At 38.2% G+C, this 18,393-nt stretch overlaps 1 pseudogene; it reads left to right on the top strand.

The window, feature by feature from the left end:
* The first annotated feature begins 1,187 nt into the window (after positions 1-1,187).
* LOC138433383 (serine/threonine-protein phosphatase 1 regulatory subunit 10 pseudogene) overlaps positions 1,188-18,393 on the top strand; it is a 51,903-nt pseudogene continuing 34,697 nt past the window's right edge.

An 18,393-nucleotide genomic window follows, 5' to 3' on the forward strand; every position in this document is an offset into this window, starting at 1 on the left:
GTAAAGGAAGAAGCTCTGTGGTCTGGAAAGGCAAATCCATATCTAAAGTGAAATTCAACTGAGAACACAGGTAATAATTTTCTCATGGTAGATGTAGTCTGATGTAATCAACCTGTTACCAGATGGTGATACATGCTCCTCCCAGGAAATGGGGAACCAGTGTTAGTCTCTGCTTTTTGCAAGTGGGGCTCTCAGAAGTGGCTGTAGTCACATCAGCTTTAGTGAGTGGAAGTCCATGTTCCTAAACCCATAAGTAACTTTCATCCCTTTCAACATGGTTGTTTTCTCCATGAGTCTATTGGACAAGGACAAGGGTAGCTGTTGGAAGAGGCTGACTGACGTCCGTGGAACAGATCATCTTGTCCACTTGATTATTAGCATCTTCTGATATTGCCTTTTGGGGAGCATTTACAAGGGCCTCCAATTTATCTTCACACTTTGTGCCCATTCTGAGAAATTTACCTACAAGTGTCTTCCTTGACTCCTTATTGGTGATTTTCCAATTGTATTCCTTACAAGTTCCCAGCCATCCCCCCCACATCATTAGCCACTGCCAATGAGTCAGTGAAAATCTATACGTCTGAATGTATACTTCTTCCAGTCTATAAAAATAGGTCAGTGCTCAGAGTTATGCCTACTAAGACTGTCTTTCACTCCTGACCGTCAGAGTGATATATGAGCAGGGCTATGGTACTCCAACTCTGAATTTTTAGCTGAAGCTGGCACGTCGTTCAGAAGCATCTGTGAACCAGTGTCAAATATTTCCCTCCTCAGTCAACTGGTGACAAGCAAGTCCACTTGATCTCATAGATACAAGTTGAGAGAAGACCAGGTAGCAGGAATCAGAGCCCCAAGAATATTAACCATTTCCTCGTACAATTTCTTTGTGCCTTCAGAATCTACTCAAATTCAGTTTTACATGTCTTAATGCCATGTTAGATCTATCACAGATCTGTATGCCTAACTTTATCTATTAGTGAGTCAGACAACATCCAGTTCATGGCGAGCAGCTCAGTTCACCAGTTCAAGGTAGCTTGGTGGCCATGGTCACAGATTAAGCCTCTACTAGTCTAATGGCAAGCTAGGTGTTGTTTCCAAAAGGTGAATAATTATTGGCAGGTGTAACACAGCTTTGTTTGGAATCCTATAAACTTTGATTAACCTTATTTGGCTGCTGAAATCTCCATATGGCTTCCTATCTGATAGATGCTTCAAAGAGCAAAGATCTGCTGGGCCATATGGCCCAAGGGGCAGAACAACTAACTTGGTAACCTGGACCTGTTGCAGAGCCTTCTATTCTTTTGGGCAATAGTCAGAACTGGAACTCTTTCCAGTTAACTCAGTGAGTCAGAGTAGCATATCCAAGTGAGGTTTGTGTTGCCTCCAGTATCCACTGTACCTCTTAGGGCTTGGAGAAGTCAGATGCAGCAACTTGAAGCATCTTGTCCATTTCCATCTGAACATGCTCCAGACCGCTGGATGCTAAGAATTTACTGAGGCAACAAGCCCTTGTATTTTGTGGAATTTATTTCCACCTTCTGACATGCATATATCTTATCAAATTATCTAGAATAGTTGCTAATTCTTATTCACCATGGACAATCAGCATGATACCACAAATATCCTGTGGTGTCCATTCATGTGTAACGAAGATCAAGACCATTTGGACTAGATTATGATGGAGGGTTAGAAAAACAATATAACCCTTGGGGGGAACAGTGAGGGTACAGTGCTTTTCCTTGCAAATGAAATAAAACTGCATCTTGTGGTTCATACTAACAGGAATAAAGGCGGGGGAGTATTTGCCAGAGGAATAGCAGATACAAGGGAAAGTGTTGATTTTTTTTTTCCAGCAATGAAGCAACACATGAACAGCAGCTTTAATTGAGGTCTACCTGAATAAATCATTTGGAACAATCCTCTTTCATCTTCTAGAAGCTATCTGTCTTCTGCACAGGCCAGAGAAGCAAGCTGAAAGAAGAGTCACCATCCCTGCCTCTTCAGGCAACATTAATCTTTTTCATCTTTCTATGTGGTTTTGCTTTTGGTTTCTTATTTTGGTAGGGAGAAACACTTACAGTGCCTTGCATTTGGTTTTTGCTACCATAATAACTCTCATTCCATAGGTTAGAGAGCCTACATGGAGATTTTGTCATTTGTTAAGTATGTCTATTCCAATTATGCTTTTTGCAACTGAAAAGAAAACCATGGATTGGGTTTGGAATTCACTGGACCTGTTGAAATGGACCCAAACCATAACTACATTAGTGACCTGACCTCCGTAAACCCCTATTTGACTAGTGAACTACTGTGACATTTTAAAACTCCAGTAATTAGTATTAATTCACAACTGCTGTCTCCATTTAAAAATCTGGTTATTTCCCTTAGCCCAGTGCACCATCACACTGGAAAATGGTTGTACTTATTTAGGGGGAAGCCTAGAAGGAAGATTTACAGTGTGAATTTTCAGCAGAGCAGTGAGGTCCTTCCTCAAAACCATCTTTTATCCTAAGGGCTCTGGGTCTGAGAAAAAGCTTAAATCTGGGATGTAGTTGAGAAACCACAACTCTATATTGTAGAGATTCAAGCTATTTATCTAGCTAGAGCTTTTTCTCTCATTCAAATCAAGTTAGCTTTTATAGGTTAAATCTGTCTGCACTGTGGTAGACAACAGCTGAAGTGTCTGCTTGGCTCTTTCAGCTCTTGTTTTGCCCCTGGACACCTTGGATTATCACCTATGTAACAATTCAATAGTAAGCCATGGCAGAGGACCAAAGATACATTTTCCCAAAGACATACAGATGGCCAACAAGCACATGGAAAGTTGCTCGGCATCACTAATCATCAGAGAAATTCAAATCAAAACCACAATGAGATGTTACATCACACCTATTAGAATGGTTGTCATCAAGACAAATATAAAAAGTGTTAGCACTTAGTGGAGAAAAAGGAATGCTTGTGCACTGTTGGAGGGAATGTAAGTTGGTGCAGCCATTATGGAAAACAGGGTGGAGATTCCTCAAAGATTTTAAAATGGAACTACCATATGGGCCAGCAATTCTGGATCATATCCACAAGAAATGAAAAGCTATCTCAAAGAGGCATTTGTATCTTCATGTTCATTGTAGCATTAATTACAATAGCTAAGACACAGAAACAAGTTTCATCAGTGGATGAATGGATAAGGAAAATGTGGTATATATAGACAATGGAAGAGTGTATAGGACTATATAGTGAACATCTTGCCATTTGTGACATTGATGGACTTGATGGGCATCATGCTAAGAGAAATCAGGGGAAAACAAATATTGTATAGTCTCACTTATATGTGGAATTTCAAAAAACAAAACTCAAAGAAACAGAGGGCAGATGAGTGGTTGCCAGAGGCTTGGGGTAAGGGGTGGAGATGGTCAAAAGGTACAAATTTCCATTTCTAAGATAAATAAGTTCTGGGATATAATATACACCATGGTGTTTTTAGTTAACAATACTGTATTACATATTTGAGTGTTGCTAAGAGAATAAAGTTCTCATCACAAGAAAAAAATTGCAACACTTTGGTGATAAAAACATTAATTATACTTGTAGCAACCATTTTGCAATACATATATATATGTGAAATCATTATGTTGTATACCTTAAACTAATATTGTCAATTACATCTCAATAAAACTGGGAAATTTTTAAAGAAATTAAAATATATTTTAAAAAATGTTGAGCCCTGAATTGCAGGAGCATTTATATGCAGATTTGGTGTTCCACATCCATTTTAGCAGTCACCAATAGGTGACGGTACTTTTGTGGAAGTCCAGGAATCTAGTGTAGAAGTTCCAAAATACCACCAAAGAAAAATCTGAGAAGAAATATTTTGAAAATGGTAAGATAAAGAGTTTCACTTTGCCCATGTTACCTCTCCCTCAAGGTAGCAGGGCTTGGTGTCAGGAGAACCCCACAGCCTGTGATTTTGCCCACAGGAGATGAAGAGAATATGTGAGTGAGTACCTGCTTCTCCCAGCTGTGCAGGATGCTGACCAAGAGATGCTTTCCTTTCTCACCCAACTCAGTTTACTGAAGTGATCTGCAAGACTGTGTGATTCGGAGAGGGTGGGAGGACAGGGACACAATTGTGTCCCTTTGATGTATTTATATCAAAGGGACACAACTAATAGCTTCACTCTTCTTCCTACCAGCTGATCTGTGGATTCTATCAAAAAGGCCAATCATGAGACATCAGGAATGCCTTACCCTTCCAGGATCATGAGAACTCTCAACTCTCTGTGCATCTCCGCCATATCTACAACCTCCCCAGGCTGGCTCCCAGCATAAGCTTCTATGGACAGTGAGAGCTAGCCCTTGCAGATGGCTAGTAAACAAGCACAGAAAGTCATCCCAACTCTGTGGGCCTAGGAAAAGGTTCATAAACTTTAGTGATTCAGGGTAGTGCTAAGGGGAGGGAGGCGGGGGGCTCTCAGCATCCAGTCTGTCTTTGCAGGATTAAGAAAAGGCATACAATTTTTAGAATTTCCCCTTAAGAGGAAGCACAAAGTATAGATTGGGCATACCCATAGAAAAAGTCTTTAAAAGTCTCAGAATTTCTTAGCTGTACTAACAGATGAAGGTACTCTCTCCTGAAGTCAGTCAGTAAATAATGGAAGAGATGACTTCTTCAAATGTGAAGACAACAATGCAAGACTTTAAGAAATAATAAAAATTTTTTTTTAAATCAAAGAAATATTACACCATCAAAGGAACACAATAATTTTCTAGTAACCAATCCCAAAGAAATGGAGATCAACAAATTGCCTGGCAAAGAATTGAAAATTCTTATTAGTATTACTTTTGGTCACACTGCATGGCATGTGGAAGCTTAATTCCCAACCAGGGATCAAACTTGTGCTCCCTGCAGTGGAACTACAGTCTTAACCACTGGACCACCAGGGAGGTCCTCAAAATAATTGTTTTAAAGAAACAGTGAGCTGCAAGAGAAGACAGACAATGAAATCAGGAAAATAGTGCATGAAAAAGGTTCAACAAAGAAAATAAATTATTTTTTAAATTCTGCAGCTAAGGATATAATGAATAGAATAAAAATTGTGATAGCATGAACAATATACATAATCAAGCAGAATAAAAAAGTCTGTTAATTCAAAGAGAAGTAATTTGAAATTATCCATCCATCACCACAGGAATATATAGTTTATTCCAGCTATCTAATTTTATACCTCAAGGAACTAGAGAAAAAGAACAAACTAAGGTCAAGTTTAGCAGAAAAAAGAAAATAACAAGGATCAGATTGGGAAAAGGGTACAGACCAAAAAAAAGAAAAAGAAAATCAATGAAACTAAGAGCTGTTTTTAAGAAAAAACAAACAAAATTGACAACCTTTCAGTCTGACTAAGGCAAAAGAGATTCAAATAAATCTGAAATGAAAGAGAAGATATTACAACTGATACTGCAGAAATACAAAGGACCATAAGAGACCATTATGAACAGTTATATGCCAATAAATTGGACAACCTAACAGAAACAGATAAATTCCTAAAAAGATAACCTGCCAACACTGAACAGACAAAAATTGTGAATCACTATGTTGTACACCTGAAACTAATATAATAGTATTATAAATCAACTTGTACCTCAGTAAAAAATTTTTAAATAAAATAAAATTTTATTTAATTTTTTAAAAGACTGACTCATGAAGAAATGGAAAGTATGACTAGACCTAAAACTGGTAAAAAGATAAAATTAGTAATCAAAAATCTCCCCAAAATAGAAAAGTCCAGGACCAGATGGTGTACCTGGTGAACTGCGCCAACAATTTACAGAAGAATTAATGCCAGTCCTCTCAAACTCTTCCAAAAAATTTAAGTAGATGGAACACTTCAAAGCTCCACTTGCAAGGCCAGCATCACCCTTATACCAAACCAGACAAGAATACTACAAGAAAAGAAAGTTACAGAGAGACCAACATCCCTGATGCACATAGATGCAAAAATTCTTGGCAAAGTATTAGCCAACCAAATTCAACAATACATTAAAATAATCATAAACCATAATCAAGTGGGATTTATTCTGGGGATGCAAAGATGTTTCAATATTCACAAATCAGTAAATGTGATATATCATATTAGCAAAATGAACACTAAAAATCATATGATCACTTAAATAGATGCAGAAAAAGCTGTTGATAAAATTCAACATCCTTTCATGATAAAAACTATCATCAAAGTGAGTACTGAGTGAATGTACCGCAACATACTAAAGGCCGTATATGACAAGTACACAGCTTACATCATACTCAGTGGTGAAAAACTGAATTTTTTTACTGTTAGATCAGGAATAACACAAGGATGCCCACTCTCACCACTTTTATTTAACATAGGACTAGAAGTCCTGGCCAGAGAAATTAGGCAAAAAAAAAGATATCATATATAGAAAACCCTAAAAAATCAAAACAATTGTTAGAACTAATAGTTACCACAAAAAAAAAAAACTGTTAGAAATAAACAGATTCAGTAAAGTTGCAAGATACAAAGTAAACATACAAAAATCACTTGCATTTTGATATGCTAACAATAAACTGCCTGAAAGAGACATTAAGAAAGCAGTCCTACTTACCGTCACATTGAAAACAATAAAATATTTAGGAATAAACATAATCAAGGAGGTGAAAGACTTGTACACTGCAAACTGTAAGCTACAGATGAAAAAAAACTGAACAAGACACAAATAGATTGAAAGAATATAAAAAAAAATCCATACTCCACAAAATGATCTACAAATCCAACACAATCTTTATTAAAATTCCAGTGGCATTTTTCACAGACACAGGAGAAAAAAAATCCAAAAATTTATATGGAGCCACAGAAGATCCTAAATAGCCAAAGCAATTTTAGAAAAACAAAGTTGGAGGTATAACACTTCCTGATATCAAATTATACTACAAAGCTATAATAATCAAGCACTATGGTACTGGCATAAAAACAAACACTTAGAACAATGGAATGAAATAGAGAAGCCACAAATAAATCATGCATATACAACTAATCTTTGACACGGGCACAAAGAACACACAATGGGGAAAGGATAGTCTCTTTAGTAGTGTTAGGAAAACTGGATATTCACATGCAAAGAAATGAAACTGGACCTCTATCTTAGATCACTCACAAAGATTAAAAACTTAATGTAAGACTGGAAAATGTAAAAACTCCTAGAAGAAAACACAGGGGAAAAACTCCTTGATGTTGGTCTTGGCAATGGCATTCTATATTTGACACAAAAAGGACAAGCAACAAAACTAAAAATAAACAAGTAAGACTATATCAATTTAAAAGGATTTTGCACAGCAGAGGAAACTATTAACAGAATGAAAAGGCAGCCTGTGGAATGGAAGGAAATTTTTGCAAACCACCTACCAAATAAAGAGATTAATATCTAAAATATATAAGGAACTCATATATCTCAATGAAAAATGCAAATACTCAAAATTTTAAAATTAGCAAAGGACCCGAGTAGGCATTTTTCCAAATAAGACACAGAAATGGCCAATGGTACATGAAAAGATGCTCAGCATCTCTAATCATCAGGAAAATGCAAATCAAAACCACAGTGAAATATTACCTCACTCCCATCAAAATGGCTATTATCAAAGAGAGAATACAAAACAAATGTTGGTGACGATATGGAGAGTAGAGAACCCTGGGCACCGTTTGTGGAATGTAAATTATTTCAGCCATTATGTATGTCGTTTCCTCAAAAACTTGAAAACAGAATTTCCGCATGTCCAACAAACCCAATTCTGAATATATATCTGAAAGTGAGTATCTTGAAGAGATATCTCACCTCCATCCATATTCACTGCAGCATTACTTATAATAACCAAGCTATAGAAACAACCTAAGTACCCACTGATGAAGGAGTGGAGAAAGAAAATATGGTGTGTGTGTGTGTATATACACATGTATATATACATATACACATAATAATGAAATATTATTCAGCTACAAAAAATAAGAATATCTTGCCATTTGCCACAACATGGACGACCCTGGTGGGCATTATGCTAAGTGAAATAAGCCAAGTAGAGAAAGCCAGTTTCTGTGTAGTATCACTTATACATGGAATCTAAAGAAAAAAAAAAGTCACAGTTATGGAAAAAGAGTAGAATTGCATTTTCCATGGATTGGGAAAATGGGGAGATGTTGGTCAAAGGGTACAGACTTTCGGCTATAAGATGAATAAGCTCTAAAGATCTAATGTACAGATAGTGACTGTAGTTAATAATACTTCTTACATGCTGAAATTTTATGAGAGAGTGAATCTTAAGATTTCTCACCATACACACTCAAAAAAGTGTCCTTTTTTGAGGACAGTTTATTAAGTGTCCACCCACCTATTAAGGTGAAGGACATGTTGATTAAATTAAGTGTGTTAACATATCACATCATCATGTATACCTTGCTGCTGCTACTGCTGCTGCTAAGTCGCTTCAGTCGTGTCCGACTCTGTGCAACCCCATGGACGGCAGCCCACCAGGCTCCCCCATCCCTGGGATTCTCCAGGCAAGAACACTGGAGTGGGTTGCCATTTCCTTCTCCAATGCATGAAAGTGAAAAGTGAAAGTGAAGTCGCTCAGTCATGTCCGACTCTTCGCGACCCCATGGACTACAGCCTACCAGGCTCCTCCGTCCATGGGATTTTCCAGGCAAGAGTACTGGAGTGGGGTGCCATTGCCTTCTCCGAGCTAAAAGTTTACGTCCCACCTAACTCTGGATTTGCATTTCTCAAATCTATCTGCTTCCTTATAAAGTCAGAGTGATATTTTATAAATGCAAATCTAATATCTCTCCTCACGTAAAGCCCCTCAATTGCTTCCACCTGACACTAATCCCATCCTTAAACTCTAGGCTCCCATCATCCTTAAGCAGTCCTGGAATTCATCAGGCTGTCTCATGCACCTATTCTTATTTTACTCCCCAATCCTTTAGCCTTTAAAAGATAGCTCTCTGTGGTCAGAGAGTAAAACTTCCAGTTACAAGAAGAATAAGTTTGGGATATCTATCGTACAGCATGGTGATTATAGTGAATAATATTGTATTATATACTTAAAGCTGCCAAGAGAGATCTTCACCATTCTTACAATAAGAAAGAAATATTAGTATGTGAGATGATACAGGTATTAGCTAATGCCATGGTAGTATTCTTTTCGCGATATAGAAGTGTATCACATCAGCATGTTTACACCTTGATATTACACAATGTAATATATCAATTATATCTCAATGGGGAAAAACAAGGACAGCTCTCTGAATCCTTTATGAGGACTTTTTAAACCACTCCTTGCATCTCAGTTCAGCTCAGCCACTCAGTCGTGTCCAACTCTTTGTGACCCCATGGACTGCCACACGCCAGGCTTTCCTGTCCATCACTGTTTCCCGGAGTTTGCTCAAATTTATGTCTATTGAGTAGGTGATACCATCCAGCCTCTCATCCTCTGTCATCCCCTTCTCCTCCTGCCTTCAGTCTTTCCCAGCATCAGGGTCTTTTCCAATGAGTCAGTTCTTCGCATCAGGTGGCCAAATTATTGGAGTTCCAGCTTCAGCATCCATCCTTCCAGTGAATATTCAGGACTGATTTCCTTTGAGATTGACTGGTTTGATCTCCTTGCAGTCCAAGGGACTCTCAGGAGAGCTGGCACAGTCAAATCCTTCTTCATTTGTACTGACATTTTATCTAGTGCTAAATTCAATTGTTGTTATTATTACTATCTGTTACTACTACCATCTGTTCATCACACACACATATATTAAAATTAATTGTGGGCAGGTGCTACAGAGAGGTGGAGGAGGAAATGGCAACCTACTCCAGTATTCTTGCCTATAGACTCCCCATGGACAGAGGAGCCTGGCAGGTCACAGAGTCAGATATGACTGAAGTGACTTAGCACACTGCTGCTGCTGCTAAGTCACTTCAGTTATGTCTGACTCTGTGCAACCCCATAGATGGCTGCCCACCAGGCTCCGCCATCCTTGGGATTCTCCAGGCAAGAACGCTAGAGTGGGTTGCCATTTCCTTCTCCAGTGCATGAAAGTGAAAAGTGGAAGTGAAGTCGCTCAGTGTGTCCGACTCTTAGTGACCCCATGGACTGCAGCCCACCAGGCTCCTCCATCCATGGGATTTTCCAGGCAAGAGTACTGGAGTGGGTTGCCATTGCCTTCTCTGGACTTAGCACACTACAGAGAGGAATAGAGGAGTGAGACCCTGGCACCCGATATTCCTGGCCCTGTCTTCTACCTGTTGGGCTGGACTGGCCACCCCCAGGGGCTCTGCACTGCCACCAGACCCTGGATACCTGTGGGGTACACACATTCAGAGTTTGACCTAGGATGAGCAGAAGCTCAGTGTGGCCAGGCTGGACGCTACACATCTCTGTGGTCCTGGCCCACTGACCTAACTGCTCTGGCCAGAAATACCAGTTGTTGATGATAGTCGGTGGGGGTGACTTGGGCAAGTTGGTGCTCACCATCCAGTACTATTTTGTAATGGATTGTGAACCAACCATCTGCTTTGTGTATATGTGATAAATGACAGAGCAGCCCAGCTAGATATTCAGGTTACAGTGGGAGAAGAAGTCCTGAGCTATAACGGTTCCTGAGAACTGGTGAGGGTTCCCTATTGCTCTTTTCAGTCATGGATAGAGGCAGTTTTGAAAGTATCTGTCAGTTTAAGGAACAGACTCTCAGAGTAAAGAATCATGATGAGTTCCAATGATTTTAATTGGCAATAAATCAGACTTGGATCATCAAACTCAGGTAACATAGGAAGAACACCAATGGGCTCACAACTTACAGTAACACACCATGGAGGTGTCAGCAAAGACTAGGCTGAATGTAGACAGATTAAAGGAAACGCTAATGATGCTTCAAAAATCATCTGATAGGGACGTCCCTGGTGTGGGCTTCCCTGATGGCTCAGACGGTAAAGGCTCCACCTACAATGTGGGAGACCTGGGTTCGATCCCTGGATTGGGAAGATCCCCTGGAGAAGGGACTGGCTACCCACTCCAGTATTCTTGCCTGGAGATGGACATAGGAGCCTGACAGGCTACAGTTCCACGGGGGTCGCAAAGAGCCAGACATGACTGAGTGTCTCATTTCACTTCACTTCCCTGGTGGTCCAGTGGTTAAGAATCTGCCTTTCAATTCAGGGGACGCAAGTTTGATCCCTGGTCAGGGAACTAAGATCCCACATTCTGCAGGGCAGCTAAGCCCACTCCACAACAAGAGAGGGCACAAGTCACAACGAAAGATCCCATGTTCCACAAATAAGACCCAATGCAGCCAAATAAATAAATTTTTAAATTATCTGATTCCATATAAAAAATACACTCAAACTGAAATGAATTTAAGACTTATGTTCCTGATTTGAAATACTAAGTGGTATTGTATAGTTGTCACTTTATTGAATGTGTACAACAGTCCCATGACATTTGTAGTGTATGCTTGTATGGCTTCAGGTTCTAGAACTAAAACTGATCTGTTACCACATATAAAAAAATTATTTGTATATCTGTCCCCACTGCTAAATTATGAGCTTCTTAAAAGTAGGTCTTTTCTCTTTTTAGTGTTTCTATCCCCAGGAATTAGCACAATGCATAGCACATAGTAGACGTATAATAACCATTTGAGAATTCAGAATCAGTCCAATTAGCTTCTACCTCCAAAATATATCACAAGTATATTCTTGTCTATATCATCTGCTGCTACTCTAAATCATTATTTTACCTTGCCTATGTTACTACAAGTTATAACTATCTCCCTGCTCTTTTTTCTTGGCCTTGAACAATTCATTCTCTACACAACATCCAGAGTAATATTTGGAAAAATAAATCAGATTATCATGATCCCCTTCTCAAAAACTTTTAGTGTCTTTCTGTTGTGCTGAAATTAATTCCTAACTCCTTACTATGTCCTATATAGCTTTTTATTCAAACCACCTTTCAGTAGCTCAGTGTGTTCCAACCACTCGCGTCATTCTGCTTCTCAAACATATCACACATTTCTGCTTTGAGTCTTTGTGTTGTTCCCTCTGCTTTTAATGATCTGCTTCCAGAGTTTCGCATGGCTGGCTTCTAAATATTATTCTGACTTCATCTCAAATATCACTTCCCTAGAGAGACCTTAGCTGATCTTCATGCAGAAAAAGACCACAGAATTAAAAAAACCATGTAATGTGGTATTAGTTTGGAGTTACAAGTATCCATATATATGTATATATATTGTGTTTGTATATTTATTTATTTCCACTGATCCCTCTAATCCTGTTATTAGTATTAGCATATTCATACTATATATGTTCATCCTATTTATGTTAATACTGATATCTCATTCCAGTGGCAGTGAGGACAGTTAATGCTCAGATTTTGGTTTCTAAAAACTATTCCCCACTCAAGGGAAACAGTGTTCCTTGAAGAAATGGCAAATTCTATCTATTTCTGCTGTATTGACTATGCCAAAGCCTTTGACTGTGTGGATCACAATAAACTGTGGAAAATTCTGAAAGAGATGGGAATCCCAGACCACCTGACCTGCCTCTTGAGAAACCTGTATGCAGGTCAGGAAGCAACTGTTAGAACTGGACATGGAACAACAGACGGGTTCCAAATAGGAAAAGGAATATGTCAAGGCTGCATATTGTCACCCTGCTTATTTAACTTCTATGCAGAGTACATCATGAGAAACACTGGGCTGGAGGAAGCGCAAGCTGGAATCAAGATTGCCGGGAGAAATATCAATAACCTCAGATATGCAGATGACACCACCCTTATGGCAGAAAGTGAAGAAGAACCAAAGAGCCTCTTAATGAAAGTGAAAGAAGAGAGTGAAAAAGTTGGCTTAAAGCTCAACATTCAGAAAATGAAGATCATGGCATCCGGTCCCATCATTTCATGGCAAGTAGATGGGGAAACAGTGGAAACAGTGGCTGACTTTATTTTGGGGGCTCCAAAGTCACTGCAGATGGTGATTGCAGCCATGAAATTAACAGATGCTTACTCCTTGGAAGGAAAGTTATGAACAATCTAAACAGCATATTAAAAACCAGAGACATTACTTTGTCAACAAAGGCCTGTCTAGTTAAGGCTACGGTTTATCCAGTGGTCATGTATGGATGTGAGAGTTGGACTACAAAGAAAGCTGAGCACCAAAGAATTGACGCTTTTGAACTGTGGTGTTGGAGAAGACCCTTGAGAGTCCCTTGGACTGCAAGGAGATCCAACCAGTCCATCCTAAAGAAGATCAGTCCTGGGTGTTCATTGGTAGAACTGATTTTGAAGCTGAAGCTCAAATACTTTGGCCACCTGATGTGAAGAGCTGACTCATTTGAAAAGACCCTGATGCTGGGAAAAATTGAGGGCAGGAGGAGAAGGGGACAACAGAGGATGAGATGGTTGGATGGCCTCACCAACTCAATGGACATGGGTTTGGGTGGACTCTTGCCTGGAAAATCCCATGGATGGAGAAGCCTGGTAAGTTGCAGTCCATGGGGTCGCGAAGAGTCGGACACGACTTCACTTTCACTTTTCACTTTCATGCATTGGAGAAGGAAATGGCAACCCACTCCAGTATTCTTGCCTGGAGAATCCTAGGGACAGAGGAGCCTGGTGCACTGTCGTCTATGGGGTCACACAGAGTCGGACACGACTGAAGCGACTTAGCAACAGCAGTAGCAGCAGCCAGGAGTTGGTGATGGAGAGGGAGGCCTGGAGTGCTGCGGGTCATGGGGTCTCAAAGAGTGAGACACGACTGAGCGACTGAACTGAACTGAACTGAACTGAGGGCAAGAAAAGTACAAAATGAACCTCGAACATTTTCTTGTCCTTAAAGTAAGGAAGTGCTCATTAATTGATAGGACCAGGCCAAAAGGACATCTGAGCCAGCTTGAAGGGGCTCCCAGTCGTCAAATGTGGGAAATTTTGAAATAAAAACAAATAGTAATAGGCTATAATGTATTGAATAAAAAAGAATCCATGAGTCCATACTGATAACTTTTTTAAAAATTTAAAGGAGATAATGACAGAAAGTAAGTAGTAAATGCAGAAAGAATGATAAAATTAGGACATCGCCATTTTGCAACCTCTTTAGCAATAACTAACAATTGTACAAGTCAATGTACACTAAAATATGAGGTTTAAGATTGTTGAGAATATGATATTCACAGTCTCAAAGAATCATCCACTCATTATGTATAAAAAGGGAAAGTACTTTTGCAATGAAAAAAATCTAAAAATGACAAAAGTGATCAGAATTGTGTTAAAATGGGACCAGTTAACATTGTTTGCCTCCTGATAGGTTTGTGCAGAGAAGAACACAACAATTCTTATGTAGTATTCCTGAGGTTCTGCCTCCAAATTAATCTGTATGTAATCATGGAAGTGAAAGTTGCTCAGTCGTGTCTGACTATTTGCGACCCCATGGACTATATAGTCCATGAAATTCTCAAGGCCAGAGTGGGTAGCAGTTCTCTCCTACAGGGAATTTTCCCAACCCAGGGATCAAACCCAGGTCTCCTGCATTGCAGGCATTAGAAACCAATAAAATAAATGTAAATTAAAGGATAGTCTGTAATACAACTGACCTGGATTCTTCAAGAATGCCAGTGTCATTTATGGCTGATTCACGTTGTTGTATGGAAGAAACCAACCCAATATGGTAAAGCAACTATCAACCAATTTAACAAAAAAAAAGAATGCCACTGTCTTGAAAGACTAATGAAAGGTAGGAAATTGTTCTCTTTTTTTTTATTTAATTCTTTATAAATGAGACTAGGAGCTTTGCTTCCCTGGTGGTCCAGTAGTTAAAACTCCATGCCCCCAATGCAGGGGGCGTGGCTTCAATCCCTGGTCAAGGAACTGAGATCCCACATGTCAAGTAGTGTGGCCAAAATAATAATAATAAATAAGACTAAAGAAACATGTCAACTAACATGTGATACTTGTTTGGATCCTGGATCTCCCCACACACACACACACACACACATACATAAACACATACACAGCACTATAAAGAATATTATCAGGACAGTTGGGGAAATTTGAATATAAACTGTAAGATAATAATATTGTATCAATGTTCAATTTCATGTGTGATAATTATATTGTGAGAATGTCCTGACACTTCAAAGTCACATGTTAAAGTGTTTAGGAATGCTGTATTTCCCACATTTATAACATAATTCCACCTGCAACATAGGAGACCTGGGTTCTATCTCTGGGTCGGGAAGATCCCCAGGAGGAGGGAATGGCTACCCACGCTAGTATTCTTGCCTGGAGAATTGCTTGGACAGAGGAGCCTGGCGGGCTACAGTCACTGGATTGCAGAGAGTCGGACACAACTGAGAGACTCTCACTTTCATAACATAATTGTTTAATTTAGTATTTTGAACTAGAAGCCCCAGTTGGTAACTGATAATAAAAGGATTTATTGTTTTTCAGTTGCTAAGCCATGTCCAGATGCCCAATAAAAGGATAAAGTAATAGTTTCAGTAAGATTGGTTTAGAAGTGATATGCAAGATAAACTGCAGGGAAATTATTTAAGAACTTGCTCTGTTATACTAGAAGCAATCTGAGCTGAATCTTGATCTATTACCAATGTTTTACTTGGCAGAGAAGTAGGAGAAGAGCAACACAGGCAGAAGAGTCAACATCACACAGCAAGGGGAGCAGGGTGTTTGGTTGAAGAGGAAATTGTAGTCTAATGCAGCATGAGCCGGAGTGTGGTAAGGGACACAATGACAGGAGAAAAGACTAGAAAAATAAATTGCAGCCACATTGTGGAGAGCTTTGAATGCTCAGCTAATGTTCTAAAGGCAATAGGTGACATAAAATATCTTTAAGAAGAGAAAGATGTTTTTGAGTGAAAATTATAAAAGAGTATTGAAATGCTCAATCAGTTCAGTTCAGTCGCTCAGTCATGTTCGACTCTTTGTGACCCCATGAATCGCAGCACGCCAGGCCTCCCTGTCCATCACCAACTCCTGGCGTTCACTCAGACTCGCGTCCATCGAGTCAGTGATGCCATCCAGCCATCTCATCCTCTGTCGTCCCCTTCTTCTCCTGCCCCCAATCCCTTCCAGCATCAGAGTCTTTTTCAATGAGTCAACAAAATTCAAGATAGAGAAAGTTTTCATTTTCCTAAATTTGGATTTTCATAAATGACAGTGTATGCTTTAACAAAACAAAGTTACAAACAAAATTCCAGGAAACTAATATTCTTGAAGAGATCGAAACTTGCCAGCTGGTTTGTGTCTCATCAGATAGGTATATCAAATATAAATATTTTGTACCTTTACTTGAATCTGCTAAGGATGTGTTTTTAAGTGTTAAGTTTGATTATCATTGTAACTCCTGCATTTTTAGACTTATGTTTCATTTGCAGTGTTTCTGAGTTCAGAGGGATAATAATTATTGTTTTAGATTCTTGTTTTTTAGCTCTTCTATTCAAAACCACAAAGGAGTCTTTGTTCCAGTTTTGGCAACATTATTTTTATTAAAAATTTTCCAACATGCTTTTCTCTTTGCTGGTGTTATTCTTACACACATACCTACAAAGTCTAAATCAACAAAAATACAATGAAAGTGGCATTTTAATTTACTAAATCAGACAAGATATTTTGAATTGTAATAAAACTTTTTTTTTCATAGAAATCAAGTAGTAGCATATGTGGTTACATAGAAAATAAGTTGGATTCTTTCCTGGATAATGAAAAGAAGAACCAATAAAATCAGGCATAGGAAGAATAATAAGTTGGAATCTTCACTAATTTGCAGTCTTCAAATTACTTAAATTATTCAGTTTCCAAGTTCTCTTGGAATTATACTCTTCATGTTTGATATGTGTCTTATACGTTGATATTCTATAGCGTTATATATGAGTGATGTAGATAGTACATGACTTAGCATTTTAAAGGGTAATTTTGAGTATGTTCAGTTTTTGGTTTAAGCCTAATTTTAAATACAATTATTCTGTCTCCCCATCTATTATTAAGATAGGATTTAAGTGTTTCCTTCTTTCTTCCTAAAAGAGTTTCATTTAATTAGTTGATTTTTTTGTGTGTGTAAAACATTTACTTCCTGAGGAATTTCTTTTCTAAAGAGAAATGCCAATTTTCATTTATTAAAGTAATAGCAATACTGTTTAAAATGTTTACCTATTGGAACTAGAAATGTACTATTACTTTTCAGATGCTCATTGGGTTAAAACTCTTGGCATTACTTTTGTGGGATGTAGATGCTATCTTCACTCAGGTAAATATGAATAATGATGAATAAAGAATATTTGTTAAAATAATACTCATCTTAAATATTACAAACAAAAATGCCTTTAAAAAATCAAAACACTTCCAGATGAAAGAGTATGAGACATGATAGCAATACCTGAGACACTTAGAAGTAATATTTATAATGATTGTGCACATGCAGATTAACTTCTGCAAAAGAAAGCACCATTGTTGTTATTATTGTTGTCATCAAGGTGAAAAAGTACAACCCAACATTATGTATTCACCATGATTATTGTTATACAAAATCATAGCATATAAAGACTTGAAAAGACGGGAAGAAAAGGAAAATACTTGCTGAGTTAAGATTTAGAGATTGTTTTTATTTCTAAAAAAACTGCAAGTTTAATTAGAAATAAGCATATTAACAGTCTACAAAGCCAGTTAAAGGTCAGTCTTTATTTTACCATGTTAAAGAGAGAAAATGTTTTAAAACTTTTAACAATATTGAAAATAACAGAAAGTAAACTATTAAAAATATTCTTTTAAAAAACACTTCAATCAAACTATTCTTTTAATCAAAGAAACTGTCGATCTTCCTCAGGGGTGGGAAGAAAACAAAGGATTGAGATGAAAGCACCCTTTGATTTGTCCAAAAAGGATTTAGGCGTTTAAAAATTCCATATGCTTTTATAACCTTCTGATTTATTTAGTCTTATGTTTCTTGGCATAGCTCAAACCTCCATAGCTGGTCTTCATAAGAGGTGTGTGTCTACACTGATAGAAGAAAGGAACATGTGGTAAAGAACTGCCACATGAATTTTCCATTTTGAATACTTTCTAAGAGGGCTGATAATGCTGTTTTTTCTTCATTCAAGAACTTTTGAGATAAATTTTGCAATTTTTCAAAAGATTAAAATCGTGTCTTAGATGCAAAGTTTGAATTATGTAATCAATAGTATCAAGTTTTCAGAACCTTAGGCAAGAACCTGCTTCTGGGGCCCAGCTGTGACAACTTCAAACATGGAGAGGAATCAGCTACCTTTGAATCTCCTAAGATCTTTATTGACCCAGGAAGTCAATCGCTGTCCTCAGTCACAAAGACTGAAGGAGATACC

The sequence above is a fragment of the Ovis canadensis genome, chromosome 1 (assembly GCF_042477335.2).
Source record: "Ovis canadensis isolate MfBH-ARS-UI-01 breed Bighorn chromosome 1, ARS-UI_OviCan_v2, whole genome shotgun sequence".
Taxonomy (NCBI): domain Eukaryota; kingdom Metazoa; phylum Chordata; class Mammalia; order Artiodactyla; family Bovidae; genus Ovis; species Ovis canadensis.